We start from the raw sequence: 16,830 nt of genomic DNA, 5'->3' as shown, positions 1-16,830 counted from the left end.
GGCACTATTGCTCTTTCGGAGTAAAAGAGCTGGACATGCCAAGCCTTCGTGTTTCCTGCTTGTGGTCGTATGTTGAATGAAATAAGAGTTACTTCCTTTGTAGCTGTCTTCAGTCGTTCTAGATGAGTGAATTCTTAGTTAACCTACTTTGTGGCATTCGTCACCCAATTTGGAAAGACCCTTTCCAAGGGTTCCTGATGCAATACCTCTTCACCCATGACACGACTGAGCACGGCCTGTGTCCAATCTGTTTCCGCACTACGTTGTCATTGCTTGTTCTTTGGTTCTCTCCATTTTCAAACTGAAAGGGGAAGGAATCCGAAGAGCTCGAGTTTAATTTGTTCTGGCAATTATTGGAAAGTTCCCACTGTGAAGGGAAGCCATTGCTTATTGGTGTGGAAGGACGCTCACCCATACGGGGACCCCAAACAAAAGGGGACGCTGCTTTTCTATGTGTGTATTCAGCCATATATCGACATATTGGCCAAACAACCAGCCCATTCGAATCCTAATGGGGAAGAGAAAGAGAGAGAGAGAGAGAGAGAGAGAGAGAGAGAGAGAGAGAGAGAGAGAGAGAGAGAGAGAGAGAGGAACCTCAAAATAGAGGGAGAGGGAAAAATAAAAGCTATCAAGTAAGAACTGTGATCAGCGCAATGAAGAGAAAATGTGAACCGGTGAGAAGAGGGTGGAATCCGTTTTTTTGTGTTTTCCCCTCCATATATACAATGCTTTTATGTGTGTGTGTTAGAACTATCAGAATTATTCAGTTATCCTGATAAAAAGGTTTCTGTAAGATTAATTTGGAAGTGTGAATAGATGAAAAGTGTATTTGGAAAATGCATAGAAGTTCCCCTCCTCCCTTTTCCCCCAGCAAATCAGAAATTCCACATTAATTCATCCGTTTTTTAAAAACGCATAAGATGGATAATATATTTCAGAGTGCCTTTCTAAAATATAATTCTGGCCCAAAAAAAACCTGAGCATTTTACTTTATTAAAAAGCCCGAAATAGTCAAAAGGTGAAAGAAATATATTGGATGATTATGAAGAAAGGGACAGGTTATTTAAGGAATCGCTGAACTAGCCGTTCTTTTAAAATTGGCATGCGAGTGCTTTTTTAAAAGTCTGATGACAGCAGTAGCTTTTCCCCTTTAAAGCTTTTTCTTCCTCTTCCTCCTCTTCTTCTTTTCAGCTTCTGTGCCAAAAATGGGGAGAAAAACTTTTGCCAGTGAAATCACTTTCAATTCTGGCCTAAGGATTTCCCTGGTGCTGTTTCTGCATGGATTGCACAGTCCCTGCCCCACACCACACACACACCTATGACATCCTGGAAGAAATTGCTAGGAAGCGATGTCAAAGTTAGGTCCCTGGCATGCAAGTAACAAGCCCCCACTGTGCTAATAACCTGTGTTTCAAAGTGAGCGCAGTGGTGTGAACTAACAAACAGAATCTATCTTGCTAGGACAACTGAAATGACAAGTGAAATCTGGCGGCTTGTTTAGAATGACAGGTATTGCAGCTTTACCCTTTGGAGGAGGAGAGAAGGAAAAGGAAAAGTGTGCAGGTCTTTGTAGACAGCCAATGTATTTTAATGTCAATACAGTTTGCCTCCCCCCCCCTCCTTTTCTACATATGCAAAGGAGAATAGAACATTTGGGCTGGACAGAAGAGTGTAGAGAATGCCACCGGGCAACTTTCAAAAAGAATTGAAGCAGGATAGACGTTGATATTGCGTTGAGTAACTAGTTCACTTACGCTTCCAGTGCCCGAGGGGGAACTTAGCAAACCGGTTCCGAACTACTGTTAATGAAGAATTTCTCACTTAATTAACAATGCTTCGGAAGGGCAGTTCAGCCGATAGGCTACATTTAGTGAAATCGCCTAACTTGGACAATAATAGGATTTTAGAAAAAACACAGCCACACGGAAACCAGTGTGTACGTGTATCTGTCTCAGCCTGTATGCAGGATACATTTTTAGGTGTGGACTTGCTGGTTAGATGTCATAAGAGGCCAACCTCCTGTTCTGTTTTAGTCATGGAAAATATGTACTTTTTAATGCAGGGGTTGTCAAACTGCGGCCCTCCAGATGTCCATGGACTACAATTCCCAGGAGCCCCTGCCAGCGAATGCTGGCAGGGGCTCCTGGGAATTGTAGTCCATGGACATCTGGAGGGCTGCAGTTTGACGACCCCTGTTTTAATGAATGCAATGCTATTAAAGATCCGGAAGCCTTGGACCCTGTTGCATTTGGCAATTGGATGCATGAGCTATTTCTCTGTTTTATTCAGAACCATCCAGTAGTTATCGCCTTCCAGTTCAAAGTTTCCAGACAGTTCCCTTCTTTATCATAGTCTATTTGTAAGCAAATCTAAATAATTTTAACAAGAATGACAGGCTTGAAGTAAGGATCCTTGGGACATCCTGTTCCCATATTCCCCCCCCCCCTCCCCAGTCAAAACAGGGTAGCCGTTATCCTCTTACATGCATTATTCATCCCCAAACATCTCTGCAGAAAAACGGTTCCCTATTGTTCTGGCTGTCCACCGAAGTGACTTGTGCTCTTTATCAGCCGCTTCATGAATGACTTCTGTGTATTTTTATTCTCCATCTAGAGCTTCAACTGAAAAAGAAGCCGACTTAAAAAAAAAGAAAAGAAAAGCTTTCAGATTAAAAATTCTCTTGCAGGTTGAAGATGACAGTTCCTGCCCCAAAGTTGATGGACTCTTAAATTACAAATGAAACTTTTATTTTTGTTAAAGCAACACTGGGATGATTAAAAGAGAAAACTGCTGAGGTTCCTGCCAGGGAAGCTGTCGGATGAAGCATCTACCTGTAACCCCCAGAACAACTTTAAGTGAAGGGAGCACTGAGGAAAGGCCAAGATAGTGACATCTGTAAAAGAAACACAAAGGTAGGATATGATGCTATTTTTGTATGGCATTATGTGCTCCAAATCTCTCCTATACTAGAAGGCAGTTTGCTAAAATCATTACAGTGGTCCAGAAATAAAGACATCTACTGATTTTTGTGTATGTGTGTGTGTGTGGGGTGGTGGTGGTTGTATTCCAGACTTATGCCTGTTTATTTCAGAATAAATCTCATTGGATTTTATGGAGAAGTCCAAAAATGTGGCACATGTTCTTTATGGCAGAGGTTTAAGAATAAACTTTTTAAAAAATCCCTTATGGGGGGATTGACAGGGGGGGGGCTGGAAAATTTTCAGTACTTGACTGTCAGTTTACATTGGGTACGGGGGGGGGGACAAATAATATGCTAAATCCAAAAGAATTTGGGCTATTAACATATCCTACTGCATATCTAGAATGCAGTGACAGTATCACATTTGAACACATTATATATTAGGGGAGCTACATAAATTTATGCTTTACTTCCTCCATGCCAGCATCTCAGATTAATCTTTTCCAGGCACAGAGAAGGTTGAGAAATCCCTCACCCACCCTTGAATATTTTGGGATAGATTCTTGAATACATGTACATATCTATTTAAAACACGCATTTTGCTATTTAACAGTGCCATCCTAGGCATAATTACATAATTACATCATTCTCAGCCCATTTACTTCAATGGATTTAAAAAGGTAAAACTCTGCTTATATTTCTGCTTATTTTTTTCTTCCTCGGACCATACTGTTGCTATGCGAACTTTCCCTAGCCTAAAAATCCCATCATTCTTAAAATTATATTTGCGATTCTCATACTATTGATGTATGAAGCAAAGGCCATTTTTGACTGGGACCCATTAATCGATAGGTGGGACTGACTTCAGGAAGTTTCTCTCAAACTACACCAAGAAAAATCAAAAATCCAGGTCAGCCTTTCTCGGCATTTTTACCAGTGAGAAACTCCTGAAACATTCTTCACGATTTGAGAATCTTCGGAAGTAGTGCGATTGTGCACAATATGGTCGGGACATATCGCTGTGTACATGCCCACCCGGGGCCCCTTCCCTTCCTACCCCCTACAGGCCCATCACTGGCCATTTAGGGACGGGGGTCAACATAAGCATCTATGGTCAGATTACCCAATACATGTTTAACAAATTTTAAAAATATTCTAAAAATGAATTATCTCCGACCCATTTGGGAAACCCTTCGAGGGCCATCAAAAAACCCTGGTTGGAAAAGCCAGATCTAGGCTATATGTGGGGCTCTCATAATATTCCTTCCTCCCAGTCATGCTGCCCTCCCACATAGTGGCAGAGAGGAGCTGAAACGTGGCTCCCTTCTCATGATATTTTTATGTTGCCAAAATTGGTGCAGGAGCTTTTGCTGTCCTATGGTAGCAGCAGAAAGAGGTCTTGAGCTTCGAATACCATGGCTGCCATCCAGAAATGCACATTTGCAGCAACAGTGTGATGTGGGGGAAATGCTGCAGATGAATATCTCTCTGCAAAAGGCTTGATCAGTACTGCCAAAACTCATACCACTAATTGCTTTTGGCATGAAAAGCAGCCAATAAGAATATAGCTGCCTTCCCACCCATCCACCCTTTCAAAAGATTTCCATGAGAACTTACTCTTGTGCTCCAGCTTTATTCCTGTTATGCAGAGTAACTGAGAAATAGCCCAGCATGCTGTGAAAAATGACCTCTTGGACCCCTCTTCTTGTACCTCCCCCTATGCTATTAGTAGACAGAAACATTTTTATACACTCCTAACTGCTACACCAAGAGAGCCAGCTTGGTGTAGTGGTTAGGAGTGCAGACTTCTAATCTGGCGAGCTTGATTCCCTGCTCCTCCTTTACATGCAGCCAGCTGGGTGACCTCGGGCTCACCACGGCACTGATAAAACTGTTCTGACTGAGCAGTGATATCAGGGCTTTCTCAGCTTCACAGGGTTTCTGTTGTGGGGAGAGGAAAGGGAAGGTGAATGTAAGCCACTTGGAGACTCCTTCAGGTAGAGAAAAGTGGCATATAAGAACCAACTCCTGTTCTTCAGTAATATCAGGGCTCTATCAGCCTCACCCACCTCACAAGGTGTCTGTTGTGGAGAGAGGAAAGGCGAATGTCAGCCATTTTGATACTTCTTTGGGTAGAGAAAAGCCACATATAAGAACCAACTCTTCGTCTAATCATAATAAATGTGGATTCCCAAAAGATTTTCTACTACCCAAAGGGAAGATTATTTATTTATTTATTTATTTATTTATTTATTTAGATTTATATACCGCCCTCCCTGAAGGCTCAGGGCGGTTATTATTATTATTATTGATGAGTCCCTCTCCCACTATAAATCTGCTGCTTCCTTCCCCTCAATCTGTTCCTAGTGGTCCCATAGTAACATGTCAGGTGTTGTTGGGGGCTGCTACAGGATGGTGAAGGTAAAGAAGTCCCCAGTAGTTGTCAGGAGTCCCTGAAGGTAAAGAAGTCCCCAGTAGTTGTCAGGAGCATTTGCTGGCAGGGGCTCCTGGGAATTGTAGTCCGTGGACATCTGGAGGGCCGCAGTTTGACTACCCCTGATGTAGTATTTAACAATGAAATTCTTTAAGAACCTTGATTGCTAATTCAGTCTATAGATAATGAATTGAATAGACTTTATTGTTTCCAGCCAAAGGCCATTACAATGCCAAGCAATATCATAGCGGTTGATATCAGATAAAACAATTAAAACAGTATATTCAATAGTTAATATGTATGTAACAAAATACAATCAAAATTCAGGTCTCTAACTCTCTGGTGCCATCAATTTGGCTTGAATTTCCCATGCTAGTAATGCAAATAATGATGCATTATAACTGATTAGGGGGTTGGTATCCGGCCATTCCACAGAGCTTGTGAAAGGGAGTTCCTCCACTTTTGCCTGAGACTGACCAAACCCAATAACATCCACTGGTCCCCCTCAGACATCCCCTCCATGGCCTACACCAGTCTGACCTCCCTGGGGGCCTTATCTGAGTTGTCATTCCTGTTATATTATTGTGGATCAAAATCATTGATATTTTATGTTAATTTAAATCACTGTTGGATTATTGCTGATGTTATTTCTGACTATGTTATATGCTTTGGCCATTCCATGTATTGCCTCCGCAACGTTCTATGTAAACCGCCCTGAGCCGTATCGGAGGGTGGTATAAAAATCTAATTAATTAATTAATGAAATAAGAAGGCAATTTTCTCTAAATTCGCAGGAACGTTCTGGCCCCCAAAAAATTAATATATTTTCTTCTTGGCTCCAATTATAGTTGACTATTTAAAACATAATAATAGAGGCCTCATGGGAATTGTAGTCCATGGACATCTGGAGGGCCGCAGTTTGACTACCCTTGGTTTAGCATTTCAGACAAGGATCTGAGCGGGGGGGGGATGAGGTATGAATCCCCCCTCTGCCTCACAAGCTCACTGGGTAACATTGAACCAGTCACGCAATCGTAGCCTGAACTACCTCGCAGGATTGCTTTGAGGATAAAATGGAAGGCAGGAAAATGATATGAGCTGTACTGGGTCCCTATTGGGGGAAAGGGCAAGGTATAACTGCAGTAAATAAATAATAATTATAGTCAAAGCTGTGACAGCAGCTAACACATGGGTGGAAGGGAAAGAAGGAAATTGGAGAAGGGGAAATACTATGGGGGGTTTCAGAGAAGGGAATGAGAAAATAGTGGTTAAGGAAATGAAATACCCCTTCAGATCTTTGTGGATCCCCTGTTGGTTTTATTCTTGAAGCCTCTGCTCGGAAGATGAACGGTCAGAAGGGTGCAACTTTGTTTATCCACTAGTTTTAGGTGCTATGAACCAAAGTGCTGGGACCCATCTGCTATATGGAGGCCCAGTTTGACCTTCACCCTCATCCCCTGCTATTTATGTCAAGACTGAATCCTAAAGGAGAAGAACATAAAAGAAGTCATCTTGGATCAGACCAATGGCCCATCCAGTCCAACGCTCTGTGTCTTTGGCAAAGAGAAGAACTGTTCACTAATTCAAAGACCACAGAGCAGCACTGCCCCAGGCAGAATGTTCCATCTGTATCTTTTGGCTAAGAGCCAAGGATGGACCTTTGCTCCATGTATTTATCCAGCACCTTCTTGAAGCTGTCTACGCCTGTAGCTTCCACCACTTCCAGTGACAGATAATCACTCTTGGGGTGAAGAAGTAATTCCTTTCTTCTAAGCCAAGTGCTCAATCAGGAGTTCTTGCATTACGAGAAAGGGAGAAAAGCACTTCCTGGTTTGCCTTCTCTATCCCAAGCATATTTTTATATATCTCTGTCATGCCCTCCAGCATCATTTCTCCAAGCTAAAAAGCCCTAACCTCTTTAACCTTTCTTAATGTGGAAGGTGTTACATCCCTTTGATCCAACATTTCTCGACTTTTTTACCATTGAGAAACCCCTGAAACTTTCTCCAGGCTTAGACAAACCCCGGAAGTGGTAAGATCGTGCAGAATATGGTTGGGAAGTGCAATGGTAGACACGCTAACCTGGGGCACGTCCCCTTCTCATCCCCTCCAGGCCCATCGCTGGCCATTTTGGGAGTGGGGGGGGGCTGACATGACCATATATGATCCCATCACGGAATAAATGTTCAACACATTAAAATATATATATTTTAAATTAATTAACTCTCACTCATTTGGGAAACCCTTCCAGGGCTATCAAGAAACGCCCGGGTTTCACAAAACCCTGGCTGAGAAAGCCTGCCTTAATCATTGCAAGTGGCGCTTTCCCCAATGCCGTGCCTTTCCCAAAGCCGTGCCATGCGCAGAAGACTCTTTTTGAGGTCCAGTGTCCTTTTGGAATGTTCCAATTACGTGAAGGCATATTCTTTAGAAAAATATCTTTCTCAGAATCATTAATTCTCTTTCATTCCACTCTCGAGCATTCATATATTCTCAGAAATACGTAAGAGGCACAGCGTCCTTAGAGGTGACCTGGTTCAAAGACGGCACTGGCAACGTGGGTTTGAGTCACAAGAGAGCAGAGCAACGCTTTCGGATACCTTTCCCATCGCTGCATTGGGAATTGGTCCCAAGAAGGTTCCCAGTGGGTCCCCGAGTCTGCAGCTCTCGTGAGGAGCTTTGCCTTGCACGGGATTGCATAGCTCGATTGCAATGACACAGAAATTCTCCATCTTGCCTTTTAAGTTTAAAGATTTTGGTTAGCTCACTTAACATCAAAGTCGTCCCTCGAAATAAATATCCAAGTGTTATTTTATCTGGAGGCATGCCTTATTATGTAGGATATAATCAGATTGATATGGCGTTGCATATGGAAGAGCGCCTGTTCTTTTGAAATATGCCTCGTAGCAAGAAAGAAAAGAGGCATATATAACAATGTATGTATTTCTTTGAAGAGAGACGAATTGCCGTGGCTGAATGGAGGAGGCCTGGCGCGCTAATTAAATGTTAGACACGCGTCCAGTCTTGAACTATTCAGTGTAAGATGTTGGAGCGCAAAACTTTCACTTTTGGTATGTTTTTAAGATTAATTTGTCAAGTGCCCCTTTCTACTCGTGGCAAGTAGGAACATTGAAAATATAGCAAATTAAAATGTGATCAAAAATGCATAAATAAAATCTGTAACTAAACTTTTGCTATGGGAGATATTCAAGGCCAGACTGGAGGCCGGATCGGACAATCGGCTGATAATAATGTCTTTTAATGTGCCCTAGAAGTTCATTGTCATAGTACCTGTGCTGTTGTAGAGAGTTTTTTTTAACCTCCAAGGTACTGCAGGGCTCTGATCTCACTTGCGAGAGTAGTCCACCAAAAAGTCCCTGGCTTTCTCTGGAACTGGTGACCCTAAGCAATTTTTGCTGGCTCCATCTTAATGTACTTTGGGGAAAATATCAGGAAGTTCCCAGTCTAACTGTGCTAAATGCACATGTCCTCTGATGCCCTCTGCAGGACATTCTCCATATCCTGTTCAATCATGCACACTGCAGATTCCAACAAAATAAACAGTGAATGGATCACTAATAAGCTCTGGGGTGAGCAGTTTTCTGGGGATTTTCATATGGAATTCAGGGTGATGTGAAAACTACATATCCCAAGGTTCCTAGTGCCTGGCGTGCTGCTTTTTCAGCATTCTAGGAGCCAGGGAGAAGCCTTTTGATATCCACATTATTTGGTAAGTTATGAAAGTGGCAGCAGGAAAGTCCTCTGTGTTTCACTGGGGTTCATGTTGGGGGGAACAAATCAGACCATAATTGCACTTCCAGCCACACCAGCAAGTGTGTGAGAGGTGAGAAATGGACTTGTTACAACAAATGTACTAATCAAAACTAGTGTTTTATTCAGTCATATATGTGTCTCTGCCATGTAAATGTATTAAAGAAGCTTAATATGTCAGAGAGGAAAATAGACGCTCCTGTCTCCTTCCCCTAATCCCCAGTATCTAAAGTTGTTCCTTCAGCCACTATGACCGTTTACGCACTGGAGGTTTCATGCCAGGCTACAGGCTGGAGGTTTAGTCATGGCAGGTTGCCCCACCTCTTCCTGCACCCACACGGGGGAGCATTTGCCCGGTGCACCACATCTGCCCTGATTTGTGCTCCTGCACAGGAGCTGGGACAGTGAAGTTCCCAGTGCATAAACAGTCCAGGTGATTCTTACATAGGGTTGCCAGCCCTAGCTGGTATGCCAGCGGGAGAATTTGGGGGGTCAACATCACATGCCGCTTGCAGCACAAAACCACTGAAAGGCAGATTTTAAAAGGCAACGCACGTCACTTCAAGGAGAAGATGATGGTTAGAAATACTGGGCTGACTCCAAACAGATTTTTCAGTGGTGAAAAAGGGAGGAATGGGACCCTTTGGACCACCAGAGAGGAATAGTGGACAAAAGCCATCTGGGATGAGACTGCAGCAAGGAGAAGAATTAGACAAGGTTGAGTGGAAAAGCTGGCTGGATGCAGCCCACTGTATTAACTCAGCTGTAAGACAGAGATAACAGTCCATCTCTGCAAGGGAAGGAGTCTGTTCAGAATAAATGACACATCTGTGTAATTAAGGAGATCATATTGTAGATGATTATAATACCAGGTTGACGGTGGTCCATTCATCGGCGTTCTTGTCCAGTGGGCATGGCACTAAACACAATGACAGTCACAAACACTGGCAGGCACTGAAAAGTCAAGAGCAGGGGTAGTCAAACTGCGGCCCTCCAGATGTCCATGGACTACAATTCCCATGAGCCCCTGCCAGCTTTCGCTGGCAGGGGCTCATGGGAATTGTAGTCCATGGACATCTGGAGGTCCACAGTTTGACTACCCTGGTCAAGAGTATTGTTGTCCCATGTTGGCCTTCAGTGCACACCATTTTCAAATTCCTGTTCATCTACTTTCTTAGCAAGTGATCTGTACCTGGGGAGAACAGAATACTTATTCACAAAAGATAAGTTTTAGAAGTGAGTCAATAAGCAATAAGCAAGCAGCTAATTTTTGTTGTTGTTGTTGAGAAAAGCCCTAAAGATACCATTGTGGTAATGAATTTAAAGGCGAATTAAGGCAGTGTAGCGTACAATAAAGATTAATGAAATGGGAGCACTTTTACCATGCCAATAAGGAAGTCTTGGTACAATGTCCGTCGCAGCCGGGTTTTTTTTACATTTATTACTTTTGCCGATGCTCTGTCACTTTAGTAAAAAGTCTGGAAATGATGAAGATTCTTTTATGTATGCATTATCCCTACCTTACACTGAATAATGGAAAGTCACACCCAGTCATAAGAGACAACCTGTAACCAGCTGCACTTTATTAAAAGGAGGACAGGAGTTGTGTTATATTAAGAAGTGGTGAATGGATTGAAAGAGTCTTCAATAGTAATTTAAACTCTCAAATTTAGATCTAAATTTAGATTTAGGTGGCATGAGCTCCTGGAGAAGATCAGGGGAACTTGCAGAGCTAAAACAGTTCCGCAGGGCCTGCAAAAGGGAGCTCTTCCACCAGGCATTTGGTTGAGACCGAGCGACCAATAATATCTACAGGGCCCTTGCTCCCTCCCTCCTAAAAATCCACCCATGTGTTCTGCTCTGGCCCTGTTCACATTGTTATATTTTGCACCACCATTAGAGTTTAATGTTAATAATTTAATGTATTGTTGTATGAAAGTTGTAAACTAAGTTATATATACTGCTCTATGTTTTATGTAAACCGCTCTGAGCCTCAGAGGAGGGCGGTATATAAATAAATACATCTGCCACTCTTTCAGTTCTTCACTTTTCTAGTGTATTTTATCATGCAGGGCAGGTATCAGTCCTCAGAATTGGGCATCTATTGGAGGCCAAAAAAGGCCAACATGGAATAGTAGCCATAGCTTGAGGGCTGTACTGTTTTCCTCTGGCTGCTTTTCAGAACTGGAATTGGGAGATTGCCTTGGGGTCTCTGCAACACCTCAGGCAGTCTGGGGCAATTGTCCTTTTTCAGCTGGGGGGATTGTCCCAAGAAGGATCCAAGTGCAGCTATCTTGCCTTGTTTCAAGCCTAAACTGTGACAAAGGACCCTAAGGGATGGTCATTCAAGCTCTCATCCCACCAGCAGGAAGCAGTGTATGGTGGGAAAGGCATGGGAATGTATTTGGAAGGATCCTGATCCTGCTGATATATTTTTGAACATTTTAATATTATTTTTCAAGTGCGATCCCCCCACCGGTGGACAGCTAAATCCGCAGATTGGGGGCAACTCCAGGTTAGGAAATTCCTGTTCCCTTGTTCAGACAACATAATGATTTGTGCATGGGGCACATCACAGGCAGCTCATTCTCCTGATATGCACAGTTGCTGGATTCACAGTGTACATGGATGTGATCTCTGAAAAGAGCTATGATTTCATATGGCTAGAGCTGTACTGAGGCAAGAATGACATTTAATGTGGACTGATTGCATACAGTCCCGTATTCTTGAAATGCTAGCCAGAAAACCAGTCATGAGGAGGAAATTGAGGAGGGCGGAGGGTTGGGAGCTTGCATGCTGCCACCGCTTATGCCACCATTCTGGCCGCTGCTGCTGTCTCCGCCAGCATCAGTAGAAGCACCAGCATGCAAGCCCCTGTGCCTTCTTATCAGCGGCAGAAGATCAAGAGCTTGCACGTTGCCATTGAAGCTACTGATGCTCGTGGAGGCCTCAGCAGCTGCGGTGTGCAAGCCCCCAACTCTCTCATGCCTCACCTCACACCTCCGTCTTCAGTAGCCTCCTCGTCCTTCTCCCTCCTTGCTCTTTTGCTCAGGTACCAGGGGAGGGGGTGTGGGGTTGAGGAGAACAGAGGAGGCAGCATCCGCGGAGATAGCTTCCCCCAAACTCATTTAGGCCTGCCCCTTCTATAGTCTATTTCCGTTTCATTTTGCTATCCCTGTGCCACTAGAGATGTTTCACATTTAAAAAATTCAAATACTTGTGTGTTTTGAACACTTTTGAACAACAGACACCAGTCTTCTGCAAAAAGAAGAAGGATAACGTATTATGAATGCTTATAATTTACAAGCCTGACTAGACCAAGCGTGTGGTATTTCACACACATTTCCTTCTGGAATTGGGCCACCATGGAACAGGAGGAACAGTTCCTAGGGGTTTCCTCAGAAGGATTGTGAGGTGGAATTTGAAGCTTCAGGAACATCATTTCCACAGCATTAGGGCCATTCTGGGAGGAACTGGGTCAAGGTGTCTTGGTTTCTTTTTTGCTTTATTCTTTTAGCTTGAAAGGCTACTGTGAAGGCCTCGAACTAATATTTCATATTCCCAGTGGCTCTTTGAAGCCTGAAGGCGGTAGATAGTTCTGTAGGTTCTCAGTTTATGCGTCCTGCTGTAAGACTCTTTTATTTTTTTCTCCCCAGGTTTGATTTCGCAGACAGCTGGAAATGTTTTTTATCTTGCTGGCTAATAGTATTCCTTCATGGAGCTGAAACAATCAGCAAGGTCAGGACCGGGTAGCATAGATGTCACTTCTGGCCAGCAGTTATAAATGTCAGTTCTAAGAAAAGATAAATTGGCCTCTGGGTTACCACACAGCGAAGCCCTGCAAGAGGAACTGACAGCAAGGCCAGGAATACAGTGCCTACACCTGCCCTGTGTCTAAATGTAAGCACACAGAAAAGTCAGTACGTGTGCCCATCCCGAATGCTTGCTCGTACCTCCGTTTCTGCACTGGGAACTTTTCTGCCCTGATTCCCATGCAGGAGCACAAATTGGGGTGGACACGGTGCACCCGGCCAAATATTCCCCCTTGCAGGAGTAGGAAGAGGCAGGGCAATCTGTCCCGGGTCAAATGCCAGCCTGTAGCCTGGCGCGAAGCCTCCAGTATAGAAGCAGTTCTCAAACAGGGTAAAGGAGGCCCTCCTGAAACCCTGGGTTTTCTTGATGTCCCCGGAAGGGTTTCCTGAATGGGTGGGAGTTAATTAATTTTTAAAATATAATTTTAATTTATTAAACTTTTATTGAGTGATATGACCATATATAGTCATGTTGACCATCTTCCCCACCCAAAATGGCTGATGAGCCTGGAGGGCGTGGGAAGGGGAGGAGCCCCAGGTAGGCGTGTCCACAGTTATCCTTCCCAACCATTCAGTAGTTCAGCAGTGGAATAGGCTGCCTAAGGAGGTGGTGAGCTCCCCCTCACTGGAAGTCTTCAAGCAAAGGTTGGATACACACTTTTCTTGGATGCTTTAGGATGCTTTGGTCTGATCCTGCGTTGAGCAGGGGGTTGGACTAGATGGCCTTTGTGGCCCCTTCCAACTCTATGATTCTATGATTCACTTTTCTTGGATGCTTTAGGATGCTTAGGGCTGATCCTGCGTTGAGCAGGGGGTTGGACTAGATGGCCTCTATGGCCCCTTCCAACTCTATGATTCTATGATTCACTTTTCTTGGATGCTTTAGGATGCTTTGGTCTGATCCTGCGTTGAGCAGGGGGTTGGACTAGATGGCCTTTGTGGCCCCTTCCAACTCTATGATTCTATGATTCACTTTTCTTGGATGCTTTAGGATGCTTAGGGCTGATCCTGCGTTGAGCAGGGTGTTGGACTAGATGGCCTGTATGGTCCCTTCCAACTCTATGATTCTATGATTCACTTTTCTTGGATGCTTTAGGATGCTTAGGGCTGATCCTGCGTTGAGCAGGGGGTTGGACTAGATGGCCTTTGTGGCCCCTTCCAACTCTATGATTCTATGATTCTAACCACATTCTGCACAATCACGCCACTTCTGGGGTTTCTCGATGCCTGAAGAATGTTTCAGGGGCTTCTCAATAGTTGAGAAAGTTTGCTCTGAATTATAAGAGGGTGACCAACAACAATTTTGAAAATAGAACTCTCTTTTTTTTCCCCTCTACCCACCCCTTTCATTTTCCCCTCCCCTCAAAAAATAAACTGTTGGGAGCGAGTGGGTTTGGGGCTAGAGATTAATGTGGCATTGCCATATACTGAATCATACCATTGGTCCCTCAAGGTCAGTCTTGCCTACTTGCTCCACTCAAACTGGCAGCTGCCCTCCAAGGTCCGGGCGGAGGTCTTTCACATCACCTACTGCCAAGTCCTTCTTTTAAGAGCTGGAGGTGCAGGGGATTGAACCCGGAACTTTCTGCATGCCAGCCATGTCCCTTTCCCCAGATGCCAGATGGCCCCACTGAAAACAATCTTCCGCCTTTTAACAGCGCCACAACTGTGAAGGTGGAGACAGCCAACACTTCCTCCGACCTGCTGCTCCTTTTACTTACCCACTTGTTCCAGTATGAAAGAAGGGGGCTGTACAATGGTCTGTCTAGATCAGGGGTAGTGAAACTGTGGCCCTCCAGATGTCCATGGACTACAATTCCCATGAGCCCCTGCCAGCGAATGCTGGCAGGGGCTAATGGGAATTGTAGTCCATGGACATCTGGAGGGCCACAGTTTCACTACCCGTGGTCTAGATGCTGCTCTGCAGCCAGGAAACAGTCATTAAATTGCTACATAACCCTGTTTAGCCTGGATTTTGAAGAAATCTCTGTAGGACCTATGCAGTGTTTAAGGTACATCTGTTAATTATTATGTATTGACCTTATATACAATCATTGTAAAGTCACAGTTAAAACATTATTAAAACCTCATGGTGCTCCATGGTTCCATTGGTTAATTGTTCCACCACTCTTTGTGGACAATATGTAGCATTATTATTCAGATTCTAATTTTGGTGGAGGGAACAACCTGGAGATGCCCTGGGAATAAGCATCTTAAATAAGTTTCACAACCCAGTTCAGACCGGAAGGTTTCTTCCTTGAATGATGGATATATGTAACATAAAATAAAACCAATTCACACTTCAGAGTCATGGTTTAGAATTATATGCCTAACCTAAAGCTATTGCCATTTAGGTCCCTTTGTAAGCAAAGCTACTTGAAACCATGGTTTCAGGTTTGGGGTTGAGTGAAAACCATGGCTAATCATGACTATGGTTACCTTAAGTGCACCCATATCTCTAAATTGTGGTCAATACAAGCAAGCAAAAGAAGGAAGAATTGGCTCCAGGAAAAGGGGAAAGCGTGACTGATGCATCCTGTCTGGATGGCAATTGGTGGATTCTGCAGAACCAGTATTAGCATCTGCTTCGGAAAACAGACAACCGGATGGCAAATAAGTCTACAGAACTTAGTAGTTCCACGGAGCAAACATCCCTGTGTTAGCAACTTGCGGTGCATCAAAAACGTAAAGTAACAAGAGACCAGCTTTTTTTGCAGTCGACACGACCATTCATGCGTGATCACTGTGCTTGTTACTTCTAGTTAGCAAATACAGACAAATGGGACGGTTTGTAGTGTCTACAATCAAAGAGGGAAGTTGGAAGGCAAGGTGCCTTTTCCAAACTGGTGTGGGGGAGATCTCCACAGACTACGTTGTAGAACTATATAAAAAGCCCTTTTTGCATTTGATTTCATGTGAAAGATCAAAACAGTAACCTTTCCCTTCCCCCTTTTTATGACACACAGAACCAGGTTGGATATAGCAAAAAAAGTTCCCTTTGGGATCTCTGGACATTTTTCTTTCTTTCTTTCTTTCTTTCTTTCTTTCTTTCTTTCTTTCTTTCTTTCTTTCTTTCTTTCTTTCTTTCTTTCTTTCTTTCTTTCTTTCTTTCTTCCTTCCTTCCTTCCTTCCTTCCTTCCTTCCTTCCTTCCTTCCTTCCTTTGGGATCTAATACTGAACATCTTTCTTTCTTTCTTTCTTTCTTTCTTTCTTTCTTTCTTTCTTTCTTTCTTTCTTTCTTTCTTTCTTTCTTTCCCTCTCCCTCCCTCCCTCCCTCCCTTCTGCATTTTGATTCTTTCAGGTTTATATTTTATTTATTCTAACCTTGGGGCCTTGAACAGAGAGTCCACTGCAGAGGCAAAAGGACTGAGCTGTGAATGGCTACCTCTATTTTGAATCTTGCTCTTCTTCCCAGGAATACCCTTCAAGGGTTTCAAACATTCAGAAGCGCATAATTAAAAGTAATCCTCACATTACTCTATTCTTATTAATCTGAACTCAAAGAAAATTGGGCTTCCAGGCTTTAGAATGAATCAACGTTTTTTTAAATGTTAGTTCAAGCCTACGGTTGTTTCTCTACAGTGCTCTGGCATATTTCCCTTTTCGGGGTGGGCGGGAGACTGTTTGAAAAGACTGCCAGCCAAAGTCACTGACATGGCTCCGTGTGGACTGCCTCTAAAAAGCCCTCTGATATTGTCCATATGGTCCTGCCAGCATTCCTCTGGGGCTTATGGGGGGGGGGGTTGTTCTGTTAAAGGTTTTCTTTTTAAAGTAGTTGAAAGACTTTTGGATGCTGAATGAAATGGCTGCCTGATGAGTCTCCAGAGAAAGTTTGCTGACTGATCTGTGGGAATAACTTTGTGACATTGGATCGTATTCTGACTTAATGTTTA

At 43.5% G+C, this 16,830-nt stretch overlaps 1 protein-coding gene across 4 annotated transcripts in view; it reads left to right on the top strand.

Annotated features, from left to right (window-relative positions):
- The window catches only part of CDH20 (cadherin 20), a 204,499-nt gene that overhangs the window by 109,503 nt on the left and 78,166 nt on the right, over positions 1 to 16,830 (top strand). For 2 of the 4 annotated variants that reach the window (XM_077353430.1, XM_077353432.1), the window contains exon 2: positions 2,761 to 2,912. The exons of 1 other annotated variant lie outside the window; for it this stretch is intronic. The gene's annotated coding sequence lies outside the window, so the exon portion shown is untranslated. Of the gene's footprint in view, positions 1 to 552; positions 675 to 2,760; positions 2,913 to 16,830 lie in introns of those variants that run through there. One more of the 4 variants, XM_077353431.1, reaches the window with a different exon arrangement.

The sequence above is a fragment of the Paroedura picta genome, chromosome 9 (genome assembly GCF_049243985.1).
Source record: "Paroedura picta isolate Pp20150507F chromosome 9, Ppicta_v3.0, whole genome shotgun sequence".
Classification (NCBI taxonomy): Eukaryota; Metazoa; Chordata; class Lepidosauria; order Squamata; family Gekkonidae; genus Paroedura; species Paroedura picta.
Note: the sequence above shows the minus strand (reverse complement) of the source record. Positions and strands in the feature narration are given on the sequence as shown.